The sequence below is a fragment of the Schistocerca gregaria genome, chromosome 2, assembly GCF_023897955.1.
Source record: "Schistocerca gregaria isolate iqSchGreg1 chromosome 2, iqSchGreg1.2, whole genome shotgun sequence".
Taxonomy (NCBI): Eukaryota; Metazoa; Arthropoda; class Insecta; order Orthoptera; family Acrididae; genus Schistocerca; species Schistocerca gregaria.
The window spans coordinates 249,700,212-249,716,896 of record NC_064921.1 but is presented as its reverse complement, the minus strand read 5'-3'; the positions used below and the strand labels follow the sequence as shown (position 1 = coordinate 249,716,896).

The 16,685-nt window shown below is 40.2% G+C and overlaps 1 protein-coding gene across 1 annotated transcript in view; it reads right to left on the bottom strand.

The window, feature by feature from the left end:
• Window positions 1-16,685, bottom strand: part of LOC126336787 (dehydrogenase/reductase SDR family member 11-like) — a 136,484-nt gene that overhangs the window by 41,476 nt on the left and 78,323 nt on the right. The window lies entirely within an intron of this gene.

The window sequence follows — 16,685 nt, the reverse complement described above, 5'->3', positions numbered from 1 at the left end:
CGTCTACTTTGTGATCACTAGTACTGATGTTAATCTTCTCTCTCTTCCCATTTCTGCTACTTCTCGGTACTTCTGCCTTTCTTCGGTTTATTACAAGTCCATATCCCGTACGCAATAGACCGTTCATTCCATTCAACAGATCCCTAAATTCTCATTTGCCTTCACTTAGAATAACAATACCATCAGCGAATCTTATCATTGATATCCTTACACCCTGGATTTTAATCTCACTCTTGAAAATGTCTTTTATTTCTGTTGTGGGTCTTCAATGTATAGATTGAACAAGAGCGCTGAATGACAGCATCCCTTTCTTATATCCTTTTTAATTGCAGTGTTTCGTTCTTTGTCTACCTGTGTCATTGTCCCTTCCTGGTTCTTGAATATTACCCAGCGTCCTTACTTCTGTTTTTTTTTTTTTTTCAAGAGTTCGAGTTTCTTGCACCACTCTACTTTGTCGAACGCTTTTTCCAGGTCGAAAAATCCTAGGAAAGTGACTTGGTTTTTCTTCACTCTTGCATTCACTACAAAGCGCTACGTCAGGACTGCACCTCTGGTGGATTTACCTTCCCTAAAGCCAAATTAATCCTCGTATAACAGACCCTCTTCTTTCACATCCTTCTGATGTTGTCCTATCAGCATCTTGGATTATGAGATGTTAAGCAGACTGTGCGATAGACTGCACACTTACCTGTTGTAGCTGTTGTCAGAATGTATAATACTTTTCCGAAAGTCTGATGCTATGTCGCCTGTTGTAGATCCTAGACAGAAACCTGAAAAGTCTTTTGGGTCCCACTATCCGCAGTGATTTTAGAAATTACGATGAAAAGTTATCTATCCCCTCTGCTTTATTTGATCTCAAGTCTTGCATAGCTCTTTTAAATGCTGACTAATACTAGATCCCTATCTCTTCCATATCAACTCCAACTGCGTCTTCCAACACGTCATCGCACAATTTCTCTCCCTCAAATAGACCTTCAATGTACTCTTTCTAGTCTATCTGTTCTCTGTTTCGTGATTACCAGTTGGATTCCCATTGCACTCTTAATATTGCCACCCTTGGTTTCACCGAGGTTTGTTTTGACTTTTCTATCTTTCCTAGATTTCTGAAGCAATACTTTTGGCGATCGCTTCTTTCTCAATTTTTTTGCACTTTTTCTGTAGTCATTTCACCTTGGCTTATCTACAATTCCTATTTATTCCACTCATATGTGATTTGTGTTTCTGCATTCTTGTTTAGCCCTGAACATTTTCATACTTTCTTCTTTCGTCGATAAACTGAAGTATTTCTTGTGATACCCAAGTTTTCTTTGCAGCTGTCTTCCTTCTACCAATGTTTGTCTGTGCAACATCTCTGATAGCCCTTTTTAGACCAATCCACTCTTCTTCAACTGAACTACTTACCATGGTTTTCCTTATCCCACTTGCTTCCACACTGGTTCGTCCAGACGACTATCTCAGATTTCAATTTATCCTTCATCATTACTAAATTGTCATCTAATTCCGTAACTCTTCCTGGGTACGCCTTAAAATCCAATACCTGATGACGTTTTTACTTATCTTGTTCATGAATCAAAGCTTCGAAACATTGTTATGTTTTCAGATTATTTCCTTATCTGTTACAACATTTTACCACAGTACGTTACAGGAGCAAATTTCATGTTATTCTTTACTGTCGTCTGTGATACAAAATGTTTGCATTGTTCTTTTACGCTTTATCTGATTATACTGTCGCACTATTTGGCTTTCCATGTACCCATCCGCTAAGACTGTTTGTTTGAATAAGCCTAGCTGTTTGCGTATTTCTAAGCTGTCTAAGGACAAGTGAACAAGACCGTACATCTCAGAAGTGAAAAAAGCTCTGCAGTTTTACACTCAGTGATAAGATGTGGTACCGATAATATTATCAGCACACGTAGGTGTCCTACAAAAATGCGAAGCAGTCTGTTGTTAATTTTAGTGTTCGTCAAAACCAATGGGCAAACCTAATTATTTTTCTCTAATTCATTAGGAAAGCTAATTTTGGGATGTATGAAACAGAACGCTTGTGCGAAAGCAACGATGTTTGCGTTACTTTATAACATTACTGGGAGAACACCTACGTAGCGAGTGCAGCAAATGATCTTTAAAGTTTTGAATCGTGTTGAGACTCATATTTAGGTCATCAGTAAAAAATGTCAGCCAGTATGCCAGCCACATTATTCCCCTTGCAAGGCCTTGCTCCTGGCAATGTGCGATCAGACAGTGCTGGATACCGCAAAGCTTCTTCATTCTTTTCCTTTTTTTCATACTGCTCTAATTTTTTCTGCAGGGGCTTTCTTCCTTTCCTGTGTTCATTTTGTTCCTGCTTTCTTCGGAGCTTCGTTCCCTGACTTAACTTCCTGTGTGTCAACTGTCTGCTTAAATATATTTCTGTCCAAAATATCTGAATAGTTTATCTGAGCTCTTTGTAGGTCCTTTTTTGGGAAGCCTAAAGACGCACCTATAAAATTCTAATGGCCTTTTTCTAATGTCTACTGCAATGTTGTATAATTTCTCAGCTGTCTGGTGAGATTGTAGTCTATAGCACTCTTCCTTCTTCTTTGGCCCTAGTATCTGTCTGATGATTTTACGTTCTTCCTTTCATTTCTAGGTCACCTTTTATGTGGACTGTCAGGGATTCACTGCCATACATGACTTCATGTTTTAATACTGTATTATAGTGCCTCATTTAAGTGTTTTTTAACAAAGTAATTTTTATTGTACACCTTGTAATTCCTCCCTTAGACTCTCTTTAGTTTTTGGAGGTGAATGTTTTGTGCTATTTTTTCTCGCTCTGTAGGTTCAAGGACTTCACCTAAGTATTTAAAATATGGAACTTTATTGATATGACTGTATTTTGTAGTCAAGTTTTGGGTGTCAGTTTTTGTGGCGATGAACTCAGACTTTAGGAAAGACATTTGCAGAGCAACTTTCTCTGTACATTCTTTAATGGTTTCAACCTGTTCGATTTCTGCAATCTCATCATCCACTAAGTAAAGATAAGTTGTCAGCAAAACTAAATATGAAATTCTTATGTCATCCTTGACTTGCCCCATCTGCATACGTTTCCATCAGTTTTTATTCTTCAATTTCTTTTCCCATTCGCGGATGACCTTGTCCAGTACAAGGCTGAATAGGAGAGGAGACAGACCATCACCTTGTCGGACGCCAGTTTTGACCAGAAAGGGCTTGGATACTTCAATCATGAGTTTCATGTTGTAGGGCGTATCGGTCAATGTTTCTTTAATGAGGTTAAGGGTTTTTGGATCTAACCGTTGTTCTTCAACGATACCAAAAATTGCTTGTCAGCCACTTGAGTCGTATGGCTTTTTAAAGTCAACAAACATGCAAATTATTGGTTTCTGACTGCTTTGGATTTTAGCACGGATTTTGGGTTTAAAATTTGTTCTGTGCAGGATCTACTGGGGCGAAATCCACCTAGGTATACAACTGTTTTTATTTCCAGATGCTCTTGCGCTCTTTGAAGAAGATAGGCTTATAGAAATTTGTATACAGTCCGAAGGAGGACTATGCCTCGATAATTATTCACATCACTTTTGCCTGATACTTAACTAAGACCAAAACATTCATTAAATGTATAATCTGTTTTCAATGTCGTATTCAATACCTGACTGACCTCTGACTACTGCAGTCTCTTTCGCATTAAGTGGTGAATTAAGCTGTTATTCCCGTAGCTGTTTAACAAACGAAAACATTCTGTTTCACTATACATTATGAAAGAACTTCTAGAGGTACACAAACGTATTTTATGTTTCCTTGTTTTTCCTTTATTTACTCCCTATAATTAAACGAAAAGCTAAAATTGCTTCTCGACTGTCCCTACTTACCTTAAACCAAGCTGGTTTCCTCCTAATCTACTTTGGTTTTACCTTCCATTCTTCTATAAAGTAGGAGTAGTTTAGATCAATGCGATTTTCGCTTATTGTGCGGCAGTTTCACATCTATCATCTCTTGGTCACTTTGGAATTGCAATAATTATAGTGTATTCCAAGTCTGGTGGAAATTCGTCGGTTGTGTGAATATGAGCTTGTATAGTTTTTGCTCTCCCTTTTGTCCTGATGCCGCATTATTTCCGCTGGTAATTTCATCAATACTTAGACACCTTTCTTCAGAATACGTGCCTAGATTTTTAAAATTCAGAAAAGCATGTTGAATCACCCAAATCTTCTTACTCCTCATCCTGATTTTCAGATGAGGCAATTTTTTCTGGGCAACTATGCAGTTTTTCCAAATATTTCTCCACCTTCTCACCTTATTTTCTGCTTCCTTTACCAAGTTACGTTTTTATTAGTCTGTGTTTCTATGCCGTGAAATCCTTCGTCCAGCCATTGCTCTTTAGGTGAGATCGTTGAAATGGTTTTCGGCAGTGGCCAAGCTGAACCTCTCCAGTCATTGAATTGTGATATCAGATCGCGCTCAGAGTGGCGAACTAAAGTTCTGAAAACTATATCAGTGACGGTTAGGCGCAACAAAGTTTGACCATTCCTGAATGTTGGTTTCAGTGAGACTATAATGCCCTTGAATTTCTGCTTCTGCTCAGCAATAAGGTGTTGGATGTATTTGGAAAACATCGGAAATAGTGTGTAGTCTCAGAAAGTTCATTGCGTATCGGTTGTTGGTCTTCAAGAATGTCACAAATTTCCTACATCGATCATCTGGTGGGATCCTAGATCTCGGATAAACACTTATGTACGTACCCCAACACAAAAAACACAATTACACGAACGATAAGTGATTCTAAAGTTGATAGTTAACTTCCCTTAAAGTGCTGTAGGTTTACGTCTGCAGTTTACACGAATAGATTTGATGTTGTGGTATGTCTACGGTGTGCCCTCGTTGCCAGAGACCCGTACAGATCTCAAGTTGATGAAACTGAGAACGCTATGAATATAAAAATAAAGTCCTTAAAACTCGTCCTTAAGTATTTTGTGTCTATTTACTTAATTGTGAGCTATTTATTTTTAGTATATTACCGTGACAGCTCCTATATAATCATGAGATGGTCCGTGGATGAAATAAATAAAAGAAAATAAACTTGAAGCTTCCTCAAGCCTTCAACAGTAACTCACATCATTATTACAGAAGTTGCTTCATCTCATACTAAATGTAACCCACGTAAAAGTGTTTATAAACGGAAAAAATGTTTCTATGACGACACTGAGTTGACATTCATTAATATGGACTGACATGGTTCAGTGTAAGCGGGATAAACGTTGGACCTGTGTTCAGGTCTTAGAGCAACTGACGTCTCCCTGACTAGCATGTCTTCAACTTGAAGAAGCAGTTTCGTTTCACAACTGTATAACGCTGAGTTTAATTTTTGTGTATTATAGTTCGTTCGCACTCACCGTAAAGTAACTGACAATGTTAAGACCACTGACAGTCTGAAATCTCGCAGTTGTCAATGAATGAAAGGAGGCAGACATGAAGAGCATGCAATATTGTTTAATAGCTGAACTGTGACGTCCGTCAACGTCACGAGTCAAACAACTAAAGAAATTTTCTTGAAAGGACGCACTGCCATTTGACTGTGTATTACTGCATTTTTCTTCTGTACAATCTGTATTTCGGTTTTTAGGCAATTATCGAGTACAATGCTACAAGTTCTTATACCATCAACATATCATATATGGTGAAGTCAGCTCAAAGCGGGTAAAATATGCAGTCAAATGGCTGTGTATTCTTTCAAAAAATGCTGTTACTACCATGCTCAGCACCATCGAAAACTTTTTAACTGAAGAAAAGTCGCTAATGGAATCCCTGTAGGATTCATATCTGTGCTCTGTTAAATATAACTGGTAAATTACAAATTCTTTCGCTATATTTCACCACGGTGGCCCTGTTTCTTCATCTTACAACGAGAGATCAGGACGTAGCAAATTTTGCTATCTGTCCAGGAACGAGTGGCTTAGATTTTACTGACAGGACAGCAGATAATGCTCTAGTGCGAGAAAGTGCCAGAACGTTTAGGCAGTGACTTAACAACCGACACAGCTGGAATGTACAGTATAAGCTTTCCAGGGGGTGACAGCTCTCGATACCACGACAGCGAGGCAATAACTGGGAGTTGACTTGACTCAACACTGACAACCAGAGTTGAGGAGAGAAAACTATGCTCCCAAGTTACACTGGTCGCTCGAGAAGAAGACTTGCTCAATTTGTGAGGCTCTTCCTCCGAAATAGAGGTCCAGTGTGGGCTGTAGTCATCGGTAAATATTCTAATGTGTTAATAAGGAATCGATTTACGGTAGAAAAAAATAGTTCCAATTTTGATCACCAGGTGCAAATCTGGCGCAAGAAAAACAGATAGCACTGTTTCCATATGTAATGGATTAGGAACGGGATGTGGGCAAAAAAAGTCAAACAAGTGAGAAAAGCATAATGTTTATTTAAAATACTGATATTCCGTAGGCTCTTACTTTGTTTATCAGGCGACAGTGCGGAACTGTATCGAACGCCTTCCGGAAGTCAAGGAAAATAGCATCTACCTGGGAGCCTGAAGCTAATATTTTCTGGGTCTCATGAACAAATAAAGCGAGTTGGGTCTCACACGATCGCTGTTTCCGGAATCCATGTTGATTCCTACAGAGTAGATTCTGGGTTTCCAAAAACGACATGATACTCGAGCAGAAAACATGGTCTAAAATCCTACAACAGATCGACGTCAGAGATATAGGTCTATAGTTTTGCGCATCTGCTGGACGACCCTTCTTGAAGACTGGGACTATCTGTGCTCTTTTCCAATCATTTGGAACCTTCCGTTCCTCTAGAGACTTGCGGTACACGGCTGTTAGAAGGGGGCCAAGTTCTTTCGCGTACTCTGTGTAGAATCGAATTGGTATCCCGTCAGGTCCAGTGGACTTTCCTGTGTTGAGTGATTCAAGTTGCTTTTCTATTCCTTGGACACTTATTTCGATGTCAGCCATTTTTTCGTTTGCGCGAGGATTTAGAGAAGGAACTGCAGTGCGGTCTTCCTCTGTGAAACAGCTTTGGAAAATGCATCCCGTCTTCATGCATTTCTGTTGGTGATAATCTCTCAGTGCAATGCCGAAATTGTTGCCGTTCACATAAAACAGTTTCACTAACAGTGCACGGTCTCTTTTGTCGATAGCCTTATGTTACGTTATGGCTTTTCAGTTGATAGCATGGATGTCATACCGTCATACTGAGAGTCTAGAGAGGCAGATTTGCTCTTGGTGGGCAAAATTGGAACTAATTTGTTTTCCAGAGTAAATCGGTACGCATAACGCATTAGCATATATTCCAAGTTTCGCTGTCATACGAAAATACAGCCGACGCTGGACCTCCGTGAGAAGCTGTCCTTTAATTATAGCCTCCCGGTATAAGGGGCAGCGAAATGAAAGCGAGGCAGATGGAGAAAATTAAGCAAGCTGTTTATTATTTCAAATGTAATCGCCCTAGCTGTTCATACATTTATTTCAGCCGGCCGCGGTGGTCTCGCGGTTCTAGGCGCGCAGTCCGGAACCGTGCGACTGCTACGGTCGCAGGTTTGAATCCTGCCTCGGACATGGATGTGTGTGATGTCCTTAGGTTAGTTAGGTTTAAGTAGTTCTAAGTTATAGGGAACTAATGACCACAGCAGTTGAGTCCCATAGTGCTCAGAGCCATTTGAACCATTTATTTCACTATGAGACAAGACGGTCAGTGGCTTCGTGGGAAAATGTTTGCGATTGCCCGCGGAACCATGAGTGCACCCAGGCGTGCACTTGTTCATCTGAAGGAAATCGACCGAGCCGAATGTCTCTTCAGGGCTCCAAAAAATATGGAAATCGCGTGGGGAGGTATCGGGAATGTATGGATGATGTGTAAGTTCTTCCCAGAGAAACTTCTGCAGCGTTGTCGAAACAACCTCGGCAACGTGTAGGTGGGCTTCTGTGCAATCGTAGTTTTGTAGGCAACTGCAAACATTTTTTCTGAAACCAGTTGTAACCTCCCTCTTACTAATCGGCCTGTCCTGCTTGCGATATAAAATATGACCGTGGATCGCGTGTATGCTTCATAATTTTTTTCTAATTGTATAAGGTTATGTTTCCCGAAGAAGTGATACCGATAAGTAGGAGGAAAGTGTACAACCGACCCTTCTGATGGAAAGCCTACTAAAAATAAAAGTAATTAAACCGAACAGGGATACAATTTGGAAAATGAAAGTTATTTTGTGCATTCACTCACGAACAACACTGGACAGAAAGAAGTAGTACTGATCATGGATCCAAAAGTTACACTACTGAACGAAAAAGAAGTAATTAACGGTCGCCAGCCCACTAGGGCAATTTACATCCAGAATCCTGTACAAGATGATGGGAAAGAAAAACATGTATTATTAAACACCGACGTGGTAACTAAAGGTTGCCACGTTTTTTGACACTAATTTCAAGTGAGTATGTAATGATAAAGGGAACTGAGAAGTCACTCTTACGTTATGTTTGGCATTAAATTTTGAAAAAAGGCAGTCGAGTAATAATTTGAAATATGCAATGAAAGTGTATGTTAAGTGAACAATGACTTTCAGTGACCTCAGCATAATGTCATCAGAGAAATGTAGAAAAAAGGAAGCACATTTTACTTTGGCATTACTTATTTTGCAAATTGGATTTCGTATTGTTGTCTGAACAACTGAGGCTTTTTTACTGACTTGAACAGAACGAAATTCTAGAATACGTACCAAACCAAACATCCATGTGCTCCAAGCTATATGTAAGATAAATAAAACTTCCGCGCTCTTAATTGGTGCACTTCTTTAGATTTGGATTTTTTCCAGTGATTGATTCTCAAACTTGAAAAATGAAATTGCTTTACTTTAGTCATAAGCTGAAGCGTCTGTTGTACAACAGTTAATTGAAAGTATACTGAGGCTTAAATTCTTAAAAAAGAAATTCTTCACTAATAAACTGGCTGTAACTATTCAATTTGTTTCTTATGAGATTCAGCATATAATTGGGAAAAAAGGAACAAGGATCCTGCTTGGTAACAATGTCCGGGGGCAATGAGGACACAGTCGCCCTGAGAATAACTGATTATTATTTAAATAAATCTTATCAATCAAATCAGATTCAGTTGTGCTGCTAGGTTAGCCGTTAATACTTTCTACCAATGGACAGTCTTACTTCAGTGCTGTACGTACGACGAAACTCGGAGCCGACGACGAAACTATATTGCTGGAGGTGCTGCTGTTGTTGAAGACGGTAGCATATTGTGGAGCCATGGCTACTTATAGGAACGGGCAATCGTAATTAATACAGCCTCTTACGCCCGTCTACTGTCCGTACTCCTGCTCTAGACATCTGGCGGCGCGCGTACATGATGCCGCCGAAAATGGTACTCTCTACTGCGAGATCGTGAACACCACACTTCCGCACACTACAAGCGCTGGAACCCGTCTCTCGCTCTCTCCGCGCGCTCTACGCAACAACTTCCTACCCAAAGATTTTACAAGGCACAATCACTGCTATTATCGTTGCTCGTCGATGCAAATAACAATTCCTTTGGCCTTTTCCCAGAGCTTATAAGTTTCACGGTAAAACACAGATAATGACAATGAAACGTCAACAGACTTCTATCTAAATGCACACATACAGTCAAGTACTGTCCTTACTTCTTAAAAGAAAGCGTTTAAATTGCAAATATTTATATACAATTAAAAAAAGTTATATATCGGTAGCAGGTGCCACGCATTCTGCATTTTCGGTGTTACACAGTCACTGTGCCAATGTCATGGCTTCAGTTCCAAACCTCTGTGCAGTGTCACATGAAGTCTCATCTCACATTGTTATAAAAAATTAACAGTTATGGCGACAACTTTTGGAATAATAAACAGCCTACTTACTTCTTTCCATTTGTCTCATTTTCATTTGACTGCCTCTTGGAATCTGTAATTGTTGTCCTTGTGGCCTTCGGTCCAAAGACAGGTTTGCTGCAGCTGTGCTTGCTAGTCCCGTCTGTGCAAGTCTCTTCATTTCCTGTTGCGGTCTATCGGTAAGCTGTGCATGACTGTAGTGAGTGTGTCCGTTGTGTAGTGTCATGTACGTGTTGGAGGCGGTGAGAGAAGGGAGAGGGTTTCGGCGTGTAGCCTTCTCCTGTTGAAGAACACCATGGGGGCCGCTGAAGTGAATGTCCCCATCCCACCAGCAGAGTTGCATCCCCTCACTTCATGAAACACTAGGTACGTAGAGGTTTGGAACTGAATCCCCGACATTAGCTCAAAGACTGGCGATCAGCTACTTTACGCTACCATACCGTAAAGGCAAAGGGAAAGGTATTAACAGCACTTGGCTTATACAGACAGTCACTCATCCAAGTACTGGCCACGTCCGACAGCGCTTAACTTATCTGATAAGAAACGGTGCATCCACTCTTCTTCCTCTGCTTATTCTTCTTTTTCTCTTTTTTTTCCAGCGTTCAGCCAGCCCTCTGACAGAAAACGCTGAGCTACGTACCAGCACCTAGGCTAAGCTGCTGATATCCATATTATTGATGACTGAATTGCACACAAAAAACGTCAGTAACAATTTATTTTGCACACTATGAAGGTCCGTATATTTCACTCTTCGTGAGGTATATTTTGTTCTGATTGTTATTGACAATTTGAACGAAAATAGTTCATCATCTTTCACAGCGGGAGTAAATTTGAATCATATTATTTTGCCTGTAGAACGGCGTCAAGATTTAAATAGCTTACGACTTTATCTTAACATGCACCTGGAAACATTTTTGAACATTAATTTTCATGACACATCGTTGTAGCTGACAACAAACTGGTGAGGACTGCCGATGAAAGAATGCCAATGGGAAATTATTGGACTTATCCGCATAGTATAGGGAGTCATGAAAGTGAAGAAAATCTGGTAATGGAAAGTCTATTCATATAGCTTAAATTTATACTCTGCAGACGAAACAGGCGAACGGAGAGAAAAATTCCATATCTGCCACAACGTTGCACCATGACGGCAGTGTTTTCTTGTTATAGTAACAGGTGAATTTTCGACAGGTAAGGATGACACTCAGATTCTGCTTATCGTTTTACAGTGGCAAGTCCGGCAATTTACACACCAGGATATCATTCAAGACCATCGTAATGCTGTAGTACAGTGAGATAGTTACTTACAGTTCCGGAACCGGGGAATACCTGGCAACTGAGGATGATGTGCAGTTTTCGCTTATCACATAGGACGGAGTACGCAGCTTCAGCGCCTCATTCTAAGCAACAGATAGTGCAAGTGCTCACGAGGCAGCAGCACTCGATGCAGAACTTTTTCTTTCAGTATCGTCTATGTCAGGAAAGTGAATCGAGGTCCCCCGATTTTTATTCTTTCACTAAATTTCGCAGAAAGCTTGAAATCTGGCGGTCATCGCTTTGTGTGAGAGCGAATCATCGCTGTGTGCTGAAGTATTCAACTCCTTAAGCATTACGGACTTACAGTTTGTTAATATTTTGTCACAGAGAGTTCGCATAGAAATTTGGATCACTTTACTACTATTTTAGAGATTGTTTCTTTGTGACTAGTATGAAGATAGTTTGCCATCAGCTCCACTTGGTCATGAGTTCACAGCCGTTAGGCTATGGCACATTGCACTACGTAGTACATTAAAGTCCACGCAGAAGCAATACCTGCACCCGATATGAGTTATTAATCAGTGACTATCGATCTGATTAATTATTCATGACATTTGTTATTGATTGTCTTTGATATGGACATCAACCACCACACGCCATTTCTATTCCTTTATTCCTCGGTTTAGTTCACGAGTAAAGACAAAGGAGAAGTTTGTACGAGAACTCGGACTTTTTAAAATTATTAATTCTTTTTCGATCACCACCAGACTACGTGTTCATGATAACACAGCTAGCATGCCATTGTGTAATACATTAAAATCTATGCAGAAGGAAGGATGATATACAATATGTACAAGTGCCAAGAGGGAACAATTGCAGTGGAAGACCACGAACGAACTGCTCGGATTAAAAAGGGTAAACAAATGTCGTGTGACGAGGGCCTCCCGTCGGGTAGACCGTTCGCCGGGTGCAAGTCTTTCGATTTGACGCCACTTCGGCGTTAGACATGGATATAGTGTGTATAGGGTGTAAGACACGGATAGAGTCTTTCGCCCCTGCTTTTCAATCTGTACATCGAAGAAGCAATAACGGAAATAAAATAAAGATTCGAGACTGGAATTAAAATTTAGGGTGAAAGGATATCAGTGATAAGTTTCGCATATGATATTGCTATCCTCAGTGAAGGTGAAGAAGATTTCTGGGATCTGCTGCATAAAATGAACAGTCTAATGAGTACACAATATGCACTGTGGATCAATCGAAGAAAGGCGAAAGTAATGAGCAGTAGTAGAAATGAGAACAGCGAGACAAGATTGGTAATCACGAAGGAGAGGTAGTTAATGAATTCTTCTGTGTAGGAAGCAAAATGCCCATGACGGACGGAGGACGGGCGATATAAAACGCAGGCCAACGCTGGCAAAAAGTGCATTCCTGTCCAAGAGAAATCTGCTAACATCAAAAACAGGCCTTGATTTGAAGACGAAGTTCCTGAGAACGTACGTTTGGTGCACAGCATTGCATGTTAGTCATACATGGGTTGTGAGAAAACCAACCACATCTGAAGAGATCGAAGCATGTGAGATGTGGTGCTACAGAAAAATGTTGAAAATTAGATTGATTCTTAGAGAACGATGATGTTCTCCGGAGGTTCGGCGAGGAAAGAAATATGTGTAAAATACTGTCAAGAAGAAGGGGCGCCGGCCAATGTGGTCTAGCGGTTCTAGGCGCTTCAGTCTGGAACTGCGCTACTGCTACGGTAGCAGGTTCGAATCCAGACTCAGGCATGGATGTGTGTGATGCCCTTAGGTTAGTTAGGTTTAAGTAGTTCTAAGTTCTAGGGGACTGATGACCTCAGATACTAAGACCCATAGTGCAGAGAGCCATTTGAAGAAGGGGCAGGTTGGTAGGACATCTGTTAAGATATCAGGGGATAACATCCACTGCAACACTAGACGGAAAAAACTGTAGAAGAAGGCAGAGATTACATTACATCCAGCAATTAATTGAAGACATAGGCTGCAAGTGCTACTCTGAGAGGAAGAGTCTGGCACAATATAGGAATTCGTGGTGGACGCCATCAAAACAGTCAAAAAAAAAAAAAAAATGCTACCTGCATCGAACATGAATTATTTTGCGGTAACTGTATTTCTGATTATTCAATATTTTTGTTGAAGATGACATAGGCTTCACCGAGCACACACCACGTCCATTCCTCGGTTTGGCTCGCTAGAGTAAGGATAAAGGCGAAATTTGTTTGAGAATTTGTCCATCTTTAAATAATATTTCTTTGTGAATATAGAGGCGACCTCTATTCGCCAACGTCCCACACGTCCGTGGGTTCGTAGCTAATGAGCTATAGTCACCTACGTTATTTAGAACCATGGGGTCCTGGTGCACTGAGAATGTCTTCCTGGGGAGCAGTGAATTTTTTTTTACGTTATTAGTAACAAAAAAGACAGCTGAAGGAAATTTAATTTCTGATGTCAACTTGTGTAGACTTGAAGGAATTCCACTTTAGATAACGACTGCCTACTTAAGCAGTCATAACCTCGAAGCTGAACCGTCACATGTTACACTTAGCACCTGCAGTGATAGTTGTGTGTTTCAACCAGTTTTTTGTTATATTGTGAATGTTATAAAGCTGATAAAGGCAATGCTATGGAAAAATTTTAAATTTGTCAAGTGGAAGTAAAAAGCGAAAACTTGCTAAGGACACCAAGGAGACGGCCGGAGTGGCCGAGCAGTTCTAGGCGCTTCAATCTGGAACCGCGCGACCGCTACGGTCGCATGTTCAAACCCTGCCACGCGCATGGATGTGCGTGATGTCTTTAGGTTAGGTAGGTTTCAGTAGCTTTAAGTTCTAGTGGACTGATGACCTCAGATGTTAAGTCCCATAACGCTCAGGGCCATTTGAACCATTTGAACCAAGGAAAGATAGGAGATGCAAGTACAGAAAATACAACGATAACTACTTAGATTTTGGTTCGACGTCCAATGTTGTGAACAATGAAGAGCATCCACAGTGTATTTGAAAGAACTTTCTGCTGTGTTCTGCCAACTCGTCTAATATAGGGCGCCTAGGAAAGCTGCTTCCTCGGATCGCTAGACAACAATTCAAGCATATCGTATTAGTGGAGTTTATTACAAAAGCAAATGACAACAATACTTAAGTTTGTGACATACAGATGTGTCGCAAGCAAGGGGCGACAGCTAAGCATCAGCAAGCTCTTCAGTATATACATTTTGAAATACATGTGAACCAATACAGTTTCTAAGTCACTGCTGCAGCGTTCGTAGGACGGCTCATCTTCAACTCGGGGCGCGGCCAGGCGGAGCGGCGCTTATGTTCTGTTGGCCGGCTCTAGATGCCGCTCCTGCCTCGGTGTCCTCCTAGACAGGGGTCTGTCGGCGTTCTGTTGGCTGACGTCGTCTCACAGCCATCTCTGCTCTTCCGGTCTCGATCTTCGTGCCGGCGCTGGACGATACGCCGGAACACTTTCCGTAGAAACATACGCTACCTAGAAAATTAGAAAGTGTTTATAAAAGAGACGAAATCAAACCAAAAGAATATTTTTCTACTAAACTGAGTCAAATGAAAGAACAAAAACAGTTCTCTAAGCAGGTGAGAATTTTCAGTAAAGCACTTCTAGCGACTTATAGTGTAGCTTACCTATTACCAAAATGTAAGAAAGCCCATACGATTACAAAACAACTAATTCTACCATGTACTATTGACATGGTATCCATTATGCTTGGAGAGTCCCTGACATAGCAGCTTTTGCCCATTTCTTTATCTAACACTACAATTAGTCGTCGAATTCGAGATTTAAGAGAGGATCTTTCTGAAAAAAATTATAGAAAGAACTAGCTTAGTGCCTGCTCCTTCTCTCGCACAGATTGCATGGACCGCAGAGATTCTTATTGTTTTTATTTAATAGAATTTTTACGTTGTTCACAATTTGGAACACCATCTAAGATTTTCGCGTTAATTAACGCCATATAAGCATGTTCTTTCCCGAATGCACTTCTGACCAATAAGCGATTCTGGTAGCTAGAGTACAAAGATTTTTATCTATGCATTTTGAGTTATTGTGGATATATTTCCATAGCAACTTATATCCTTTAACAAATATTTCTTTACATCTAACCGAGAAGTGAAATACCAGCTTCTCATAAACTTAGCTTAAAACCTTTTTAACGTAACGAAATATTTTCTTAAAAGTTTTCATCCCGTATTGCACTAACTTACGAGTTGAGTTTCCAGAAACACTGAAAAATGTACTTCTTTTGTCTCTTACAGAGAAGCCTATCACCAGTTTTCAAAGATTTTACTTTAAAACTACTTTCACAATAATATAATTTCATTGTTTTCATAAAAAAATTTACCCCTCTTTCAACCTCTTAGTGACTTAATTTCCAAAAGCAGCAATATGCGTTTGTTTTATTTCTAACAGAAAAGCCCAAGCAGTTCGCAAATCATTCAGGATGACAGTGTATTCAAACGAGTAAATGGAGGAAAGGTATGGAGTCAATTCAGGATCACAGCAGGACAGTTATGAAGTAGCAAGAAGCTTGGATGCGGTATTCAAGGAAAAAAACAACGCTTAGAAACCCAAGTTGAATGCAGGGAATTGAGAGACTTTCAATGTGCACACAAACTAGTGATTATCTTGGAGCCGTTCAGACTTTTAGCGAACCAGACTTATTATTACCAAATTAAAGCCACATTGTCCACTCCTTGTGCAGCTGTTCCAGCTATCGTTTGTATATAGAGACTGATAGAGGCTGAGAGCAACTCCATGTTAGTAAATCATGTCACAGAACTGTACAACAGAAACACATGGGTCTATTAGATTCGTCCTTAGAGGTCGGAAACTTTAGATGAGTTGCTTCAGAGAACTCCAGAGAATCAAATTTCTAGACTCAATCGACTTAAGATAAATCTGTTTGCAGGTGGAATTGGAATCACTGTCTTTTTGTGCCTTGAAAGCCGTTTTCAGTTCAAGAAATTACCGTTTAGTCTGAACATACCGTTATCAGTATTCATTTCGGGTCTTAACACTGTGATACAAGAAACACTATGTAGGAAAATTATGTTTATGTAGACGATCTGCTTATAGGCGAAAGATCATGGATGAAGCGCAATGAAACACATATCCGTTGCAGGCATTTTATATGCATGGCATTACTGTGAACTCGAATAGGTCGGAATTTGGGAAAAAGGAGTTAAATTTCGTAGGGCGTATAGAGTCTTCACAAAGCATTTCACTGTACCCAGCAGACAAATTGAGAGATGTTCATGAGTTTCCAATACCTAAAATCAAGCAAATGCCATGAGTATTTTTAGGCTTTGTAAATTTTTATAAATGTTTCATTAAGATGAGGAGTGTCATGGCTCCATACTTATGTAGCCTGACTAGGAAGAAGACATTATAGAACTGGAATGTAGAGGCACTGTGAAAGGTATGTGCTAATGACTGATCAGGGTAGATCCAAAAAATAAAGTCGATAGTTGCTAACCGCAAGGTGGAATGAGCATGATATCTTTGAGTAGGAGGATCTTTGATGGTTAAGA